The sequence below is a fragment of the Mobula hypostoma genome, chromosome 12, assembly GCF_963921235.1.
Source record: "Mobula hypostoma chromosome 12, sMobHyp1.1, whole genome shotgun sequence".
Lineage (NCBI taxonomy): Eukaryota > Metazoa > Chordata > Chondrichthyes > Myliobatiformes > Myliobatidae > Mobula > Mobula hypostoma.
Window position 1 is genome coordinate 35,262,134 of NC_086108.1, and position 9,726 is coordinate 35,271,859.

A 9,726-nucleotide genomic window follows, 5' to 3' on the forward strand; every position below is an offset into this window, starting at 1 on the left:
CAGGGCCCTGGTGAGACCCTGGAGTATTGTGTACAGTTTTGGTCTCCAAATTTGAGGAAGGACATTGTTGCTATTGAGGGAGTGCAGCGTAGGTTCACAAGGTTAATTCCCGGGGTGGTGGAACTGTCATATGTCGAAAGATTGGAGCGACTGGGCTTGTATACACTGGAACTTAGAAGGATTAGAAGGCATCTGATTGAAATATATAAGATTATTAAAGGATTGGACAAGCTGGAGGCAGGAAGCATGTTCCCGCTGATGGGTGAGTCCAGAACCAGAGGCCACAGTATAAAAATAAGCGGTAGGCCATTTAGAATGGAGTTAAGGAAAAACTTTTTCACCCAGAGATTGGTGGATATGTGGAATGCTCTGCCCCAGAATGCATTGGAGGCTAAGTCTCTGGATGTTTTCAAGAAAGAGATGGATAGAGCTCTTAAAAATAGCGGAATCAAAGGTTATGGGGAGAAGGCAGGAACTGGATGCTGATTGTGGATGATCGGCCATGATCACAGTGAATGGCGGTGCTGGCTCGAAGGGCTAAATGGCCTACTCCTGCATCTATTGTCTATTGTCTATTGCCCCTGTAATTCACCTTTACTCCACTGTAATACTGATACTTCTGATTTTAGCTACTCCCTCTCAAACTACAAGGCAAATTCTATCATATTGTGATCACTTCCTTGCAGGGGTTCCTTCACCGTCAGCTCCTGAATTGAATCTGGTTCATTACACAACACCTGCTACCATGGCCGAGTTTGGAATAGGATATGTGCTTTAGGAGTCTGGTGCCAGGCACGTGGATAATGTGGGCAATCCAGCAAAGCTGACTGAGTGTAATTCCGAACATGAGGAAATCTGTAGATGCTGGGAATCCAAAGCAACAAACACAAAATGCTGGAGGGACAGCCTGCTCATTACACTCAAAGCAACACACACAAAATGCTGGAGAAACTCAGCAGCTCAGGCAGCATCCATGAAAAGAGCAAACATTTGACTGGCCCAGAATGCTGACTGTTTACTCTTTTCCACAGATGCTGCCTGACCTGCTGAGTTTTTCCTGCAGTTTGTGTGAGTTGCTTTGAGGGTAATTAGGGCCTCGGTGCTGGGGGTGATGGCCTTGGAGAGCACGATGACATTAGTTCCAGACCCAGAATCAATTTCAGGTTTATTATCACTGACATGTGTCATGAAGGTTGTTGTTTTGTGGCAGCAGTACAGTGCAAGACACAAGAAATGACTAGAGGTACAATAAAAGGTGTAAAAAATGTGCGGAGGAGGAGTAGAGAGGTAATGTTCACGAGTTTACTGACAGTTCAGAAATCTGATGACGGGGGAAGGAACTGTTTCTAAAACATGAAGTGTGGGTATTCAGGATCTTGAACCTCCTACCTGATGTTAGTAATGATAAGAGGACATGTCCTGGATGGTGAGGTCCCTTAATGATGACTGTCACATTCTTAAAGCACTGCCTTTGAAGATGTCCTCAGTGGTGGGGAGGATTATATCTGTGATCGAGCAGTCTGAGTCCACCACCTGAAGTCTCTTTTGACCCTGGGTTTTGGAGTCTCCATACCAGGTGGTGTTGCAACCAGTCAGAATGCTCTCTATGCCACGGCTGTAGAAATTTGCAAGAGTCTTTGATGACAAACCAATCTCCTCAAACTCCTAATAAAGTATAGTCACTGGCATGTTCTTCATCATTACATCAATGTGTTGGGCCCTGGATTGAACGTCTAAGATGTTCGCACCCTGACACTTGAAACTGCTAACACTTTCCACCACTGAACACTCAATGAAGACTGGTGTGTCTTCTCCCGACTTCCCCTTCCTGAAATTCACAATTAATTACCAATAGATTTAAAGAATCCTGTCGGTAGTATCTCTGTGGTGCATTGATGTTCCTGCTGTAGTTTTCCCATGTCTTGGAGGTGTACAATAGGGCAGTGATCACTTTTGTCCAATGGTCTCTGACTTTTGAGATGGGTTTGAGTCTTTCCCTTAAATGAACAAAAATTATTTTGGTATATTGAAGGTGAAAGTAACCACCATTCATGTCTTCCTTTGTTGAGAAGTGGCAAAGACAGAGCCAGGCTTGAAGAGTTCTTGTATTACTCCTTCCATTTGGTACTAATGTCTTTCAGATCTCGATAAATTCATCTCCTTGTCTCATCACTGTGGGATGAGTTCCCTGAAGTTGGACTTGCCAAACTACATATGTCTTGTTTTTTTATGTGAATTACTGATCTCCTATCCTTTTCCTGCTTACAATCTGTTCTTTAGATCAGAGTTTTTCTTCAGACTTCCACCATCTGTAACACCACGATGCCCTAAAAGGAGTATAATGTGTCTTGAAGGCCTATACACAGTATTCATCACCACAGCTGGACTGAGATGACCAATAAAGGCATTTTTAAAATGAATAAGTTGAAAAGAATAGTACATTGATAACTTATCTGCTGTAAGTGTTGCTCTTGCCTTGAATCCTCAGTGATCCACACATAAAAGGCAGAAAGCGTTCAAACTTCTGTGCCTGGGAATACTGATACCAAGCCAATATACAAAGTAGATCATGTTTATCTTCCCAAGCTAAAATAGGATTCCCACACCTCCCATCCCCCTCCCTGTAGCATTCTGTTTTCTGTTTGATTTCATTCCTGGACGCCTCTTAAGCTATTTTTTTTTCATTTGAAACTTGAAGTTTCCAGGACAAATTTCCCTTATGTCTGTGTTAATTATCTCCTGGTGTTTGTAACAGCACATGGCGAGTTGGTTAGAGCTGCTGATTCGCATCTTCAGCAACCCAGGTTCAAACCTGACTCGGTGTTATCTGTAGGTAGTTTCTGTACTCTGTCACCAAGTGAGCTTTCTGAGGTACTCAAGCTTCAGTAACTTGTATAAGTTACTGCAATATAGAAACAGGCCCTTCAGCCCACTGTCTTGACGCTAGCCATCAACCACCCATGTTTACTAATACTGCACTCATCCCATTTTTAAATTTGCATCACATGAACTCCCAATCAGATTCTACCATTCACCAACTTACAAAGGGCAATTTACAGTGGTCAGCTAACCAACCACCCTGCACACCTTTGGGATGTAGGAGGAATCTCGAGCATGGAAACTCCATACAGTCAGAGTTGAACCTGGTTTCTGTCTCTGTACTGTCCATCTTCCTCCCTCCTCCAAAAAAAACCAGGAGAGTTGATGGGAATGCAGCAGGGGAAAGGGGGGAATAAAGTGGGATAAATAGATTAGGTTATGAAGACACACTGTCCTCTTTCATTGTCATTTAGTAATGCATGCATTAAGAAATGATACAATGTTCCTCCAGAATGATATCACAGACACACAAGACAAACCAAGACTAAAAAAACTGACAAAAACCACATAATTATAACAAATAGTTACAACAGTGCAAAGCAATACCGTAATTTGATAAAGAACAGGTCATGGGCACGGTAAAAAAAGTTTCAAAGTCTCTCGAAAGTCCCATCATCTCACACAGACGGAAGAAGGAAGAGAAACTCACTTCCTGTCATGAACCTCCAGCGCCGCAAACTTGCCGATGCAGCACCCTGGAAGCACCCGACCACAGTCGACTCTCGAGTCTGTCCGAAAACCTCAAGCCTCTGACCAGCCCTCCGACACCAAGCACCGAGCACCATCTCTGCCAAGCGCTTCGATCCCGGCCCCGGCAGCAGGCAATAGACAAAACCAAGGATTTGGGGCCTTCCCCTCCGGAGATTCTCGATCGCACAGTAGCAATGGCAGTGAAGCAGGCTTTTCAGAAGTTTCTCCAGATGTTCCTCTGTGCTTCTCACATCTGTCTCCATCAAATCAGGATTGTGCATGGTTCCTACTTAACAAATATGATATCATTTTGGAGTGGCCACGTGCGCTGCGTTGCGCCGCCATCTTCTCCTCCCCAGTATAAATGGGTGTTTGGTGGTTGAAATGAACCCAGTGGGCCAAAGGCCCCATTTCCATGCTGCATGTCTCTATAAATTGTCTCTTCCCAACTGCTGGTTATAGTGGACTTCAGAGTAGTCGAATTACTGTGGACATTGTGGCTTTCATCAGTCAAAAGTTGTCAGGTTTTCTGTGAGGTCGCCCTAGAAGATCAAGTGACCAGCCTCAATGACTATCCCTGGTGGCACATCTACTGTAATGAAGTCACTTGAGAGGTTAGTCATGGCTAGACTTAGCCCCTGCCTGAGCAAGGACCTGAATCCACCGCAACAGGTCTACAGCAGAAAGAGTCTCACTGGCTCTCCACTTGTCAGACATATGTCAGGCTACTATTTATCACTTACAGCTCGGTACTCAATCATCATTACATTAAGCTTCAAAACTGGGCCTCTGCACCTTCCTCTGCAACTGGAACCTTGACTTGCTTATCAGGCAACCACAGATCAGTGATGACATCTGACATTGAACACTGGCACACTACGAGGATGTGTTTTTAGCCCACTGCTCTACTCTCTCTGCACTTGTAACTATATAGCTAGGCTGAGCTAAAACACCGTCTACATATTCCTTCATGACAACACTGTCATTGGCAGAATATGAGATGTCAATGAGGAGGATTTTGGGAGTAAAAAGATTGGCTGGTTGAGTGGTGTTGCTACAACAAACTTGGACTCAACATCAGCGAGACCAAGGACGCCACCCATCTTCAATGCTTCAAGCGTCTTCAATGCTTCACCCATCCAGGCTGTTCTCTCCACATGCTTCAAATCAGCCCCCATCATCCCTTTACCAAACAACTCTTCACCTTTAGATCTAAACAGCTACTGCCCAATGTCACCAATGAAATGTTTATAACAGCTAGTAATGACGCAGATCAAAAACCCCATTCCTGTCACAGTGAACACTCACCAATATGCTGAGCGACCGAATCACTCTACAACAGATGCCGTAGCATCTGTCACACACGTGGCTGTGACGCACCTAGAAAAGGTGGTACGGCACAGTCACGTAGTGGTTAGCACAACGCTTTACAGTACCAGTGTCCCAGGTTCAATTCCTGCCACTGCCTGTAAGGAGTTTGTACGTTCTCCCGTGACCATGTGGGTTTCCTCCGGGCGCTTTGGTTTCCTCCCACAATCCAAAGATGTACCGGTTGCTAAGTTAATTGGTCATTATAAATTGTTCTGTGATTAGGCTAGGATTAAATTGGGGGATTGCTGGGTGGTGCAGCTCAAAGGGCTGGAAGGGCCTATTCTGCTCTGTACCTCAATAAATAAAGTAAATAAACAAATAAAATGAGGTCACGTCAGAATGCTGTCTCTGGATTTCAGTTTGGCGTTCAACACTCAGTCTCACAGACCTTGGTGAACAAACTCTTACTCCTCAGTCTAAATACACCAGCGTGCAATGAGAGTTGGACTTTCTAATGAACAGACCTCAGAGAGTCAGGATGCACAATTGCTCCTCCCTCCCCCTCGTACTCACCATGGGTGCCACTCCCCATGGTGGGCTGAGCCCATCGCTGTACACTAAGCTGCTACACATGACTGCTCGGCCAAACACCCGAGTAATTACAAAGAGGAGGATGAAGTGCTCAGAGCCTGGTGCCAGGCAAATAACCTCTTCCTCAGTGTCAACAAGACAAAGGAGGTGGTTATCGACTTCAGGAGAACTTACACCATTCACAGCAATGGCACAGCAACAGAAACTACAAGCAGTTTCAAACTCCTGGGAGAGCACATCTTGCATAAACTCTCATGGTCCTAGAACACAATTTACATAATCAAGAAAGCTCACCAAGACGCCTACTTTCTGAGGAAGCTGAAGCGAGCTGGATGATGCACATCAATACTTATGACCTTCTACAGATGCGCAGTAAAGAGCATCCTAACAAGCTGCATCAATGTGTGGGATGGAAACTACACTGCAGCAGACAGGAAATCTATACAACAGATGGCCAAAACTGCCCAATGCATCATTGGTATGAGCCTACCCACCATCAAGGACATATATACAGAAAGGTGCCAGGAAAATGCCAGCAATATCATGAAGGATCCCACCCACCCTTGCTCATGTCTGGTTGTCCCACTCCCATCAGGGAGGAGGCCACATAGCATCCATGCCAGGATCACCAGACTCATAAACAGTTACTTTCCCCAAGTGGTAAGGCTGATTAACATCTCCACCGAATAGCCCACACCACCATGCCCCCTCCACCACAAGTTAATTATTATTTCCTGTCAGAGTCACCTAATGTACAAACGCTCCTGTACCTAGTGTCACTTTATGTACATACAATCAATGTATATAAACTATCCTATGTATTTATAGTTAGTGTGTTTTTTAGTATTACATTTTCATCTTATTGTATGTTTTGTGTTGCATCAGATCCAGAGTAGTGATTATTTTGTTCTCCAGGTGTACTTGTGTACTGGAAATTACATCATCAATCTTCAAATTGATTGTGGATTTATGGAAGGGGAAGTTGGAAGAACACATGCCAGGCCTCACTGAAGAGTCAGAGGTGGAAAGGGGGAGCAGCTTCAAGTTCCTGGGCATCAGCATCTTGGGAGATCTATCCTGGGCCCAACACATTAATGCGATCAAGAAGATGGCATGCTAGCAACTCTACTTCATATGGAGTTTGTGAAGATTTGGCATTTCATCAAATGCTCTTGTATATTTCAATGGATGCACAGAGGAGAACACTACGGCTGGCCGCATCACCATCTACCCTGGAGGCTGCAATGCGAAGGATCTCAAGAGGATGTAAACTCAGCCAATTCTGTCAGGACATAACCCTCCCACTATTACGGAGATCTTTAAGCAGTGATGCCTCAAGAGTGTGGCATCCATCATTAAGGACACTTACCATTTGGGACAAACCCTCTTCATGTTGCTACCATTGGGGAGCAGGTACAGGAACTCAAAGACCAATACTCAACATTTTAACAGTAGGTTCTTCCACTCCACCGTCAGATTTCTGAATGGCCCATGAACCAATGAACGCTACTGCCTTATTTTCCTTTTGCACTATTTATTTAGTCCGTAAGTTTTAGCAATTTTAGTTTTGCTGCAACATCACTCATCCAGCTGATCTGTTTTGCTCCTGTAAGCCTCCTCCTCATCATCTGATATTCTATCAAAAACAGTGGCGTCATCAGTGAATTTATAGATACCATTTGAATTGTGCTTAGCCACACAGCCATGCATGTAGAGAGGGCAGAGAAGAGAGCTAAATGTTTATTCTTGAGATCAATCTGTGTTGAAACTCAGCGAGAAGGAGATGTTATTACCTATCTTCACTGACTGTAGTTTTTCCAAATAGGAAGTCAAGGGTCCAGCTGCAGAGGGAGATACAGAAGCCTACGTTTTGAAGTCTGTTTATTAGTAGTGGTTTTGAGCACCGAGCCCTAATCAATAAACAGTAGCCTGACAATGTCTTGCAGTTGTTAGGTCTAGTTGTACCCACCGCCTTGTTCTTTACACTGGTGATTTCTTGCCGTTGTATCTCACACGTGATAGCATTGTTAGTGTCAGTAAGTATCTTCGCACTTCACTGAAGTGACCAGCATAATAAACAGTTTGAACAGAATGTCTAATGCTGAAGTTGAGAAATATAACCCACGGATGCCTTATCATCTGTGGCAAGTATTGCTCTTGCAGTTAATCTTTTCTATTGCACGCATAAAAGGCATAAAGCATTTAGCCCTCTGTGACTGGGAATACTGATCACCAGTCCTATATACAAAACAGAACTTATTTATCTTCCAAAGATAAAACAATCATCATTGCTCCTCTCTTTACTAAACAAGTCTTTCTTTGGTCTGCCTCTAACGACCCATGAAAATCAATCCCAATTTGAGAATGACATCAGCCTTTTTGGATTGTATGCAAAAGCACTCTATTCTGGCTACCTTTGCTGCATCTTTTATAGGATTCATTCAGATTAAAGATTCATTTTATGGGGTCTGAAAGCAAAATACTGTAGATGCTGGAAATCTGAAATAAAATGCTGGAAGCACTCAGAAGATCAGCCAGCTTTTGTAAAGATAGGAATAGAGTTAACATTTCAGGTTAATACAATGTCAACTTTATCTATCTATGCAAAATGCTGCCTGACTTGCTGATATATTCCCATCATTTTGTTTTTGCTCTATTTCAGTTTATTTGGACATTAGGTGGCTTGGAGACAATCCTGAAGTATATAATTGTGATGCACTTATTCGGTAACTCTGTATGGTCTTCTTTTGAGAGAAGAGCTAAATCTCAAAGGAAATGTTTCACAAGACTGAAAATAAAAATTGCATCTCTAAAAATAATGTTTTGTCTTTTTGTTCTATCCAGTTATATACAGTACTACCGAAGAACTTGAGGATAAGAATCTACCGTGGCTTGTTCTCAAGTATTTATAGCAGTCCCAAAGATTTTATTTTGAAAGAGTATGAATAAATAAACCTTAAAAACTCCCAAGTTACCTTTGACATCCAAGATTGGCATATTTTTTCCCCAAAGTCAAGTTAAGCTACTAAAACTTTGAGTGGGAGGGAATTGACCACTCAGAATTGGTGTTAAATGAGTAAACAGCTTTCAGAAGTACAAGTGCTATTTTCCAGAGAAGATCCATGGAACAGTGAAACTCTGCCTACGTTGCTTCCTTTGCTTCAGGGGGAAGGGGCAGTTGCTTAGGGCACTGGCATCAAAACTAATAACATAATTGCTGGAGGACTAGATCCAGCTAAGCAAAACTAAAGTTTCAATTCACTCTGCCTTTCTTCTGATTTGCAGTCAGCTTATTTGATAATTGAGTACATGATGCTCTTGTGTCTTGAACAGGGGTAGAAAACCTATCATTACATGTACCCAAGATGGCATGCACAACAACTTTGTTGGGCATGTGGCATGCAGTGTCACCGGTTGATTATTTAAATCTCAGTCAGGTCTATACAGCATGGCAGCAGAGCCAATGAATTTGCCATTAGTTAGATGTGGGCCTATATATATATGTAGACATACATTTTTCAATCCTTGGACACGAAGTCTTTAGTTTAACAAGAAAGAGGCTTAGCCTCTCATGAATTGGGCAAGCAATTGCGTGTCTCATTGATCGATCAGAACGAAGAGTTACATTAGCCCTTGGAAGTAATGCAGAGGTACATTTTGGAGGGGGTGAGGTCCCACTTATATCAGGCACAAACAGAGAAGGATGAGTGGATTACACAGGAAAGAAAAATGAACAGAAAGGAAAAGCAAAGTTCAGAAAATAAATTGGCCATTTTGAAATCTAAAACATTGAGCAAAACCTGAAGGATTGGGAGTTGCCGCTTTTCATTGCTGATGTTGCATGTCATAAAGATTGCCTTTCTGTGGTTAGCATTTTTTAAATGTTTTGAAAAGGATCCGGGTATCACTAATAAGATCAGCAGTTATGGTCTCTTCCAAGTTGTCACTGAGAAGCTGGAGGCGAGGCACATTCTTGAATTGCTGCAATCATTCTGGTGAAAACCTGCTTCAAATTATACCCACAGATGAAGAAGGACCGAAAATACACTCTGAAAGTGGTTGGGAAGAGAACCTGCAGCAAGTGGCATCCAATATCCTTTTAGCTGGTAAGAGGCAAAGGTTTTGTAAAATCTCTCGGCCTTCCACTCTTATCACATATCTTTCTGTTTCCTATGTCCACTCTGTTCTCTTTTCCATCAGTTTAAGACTTGTCTTATCTATATAGTCCGTGAGACAGGACCCCAAATTTGGGCC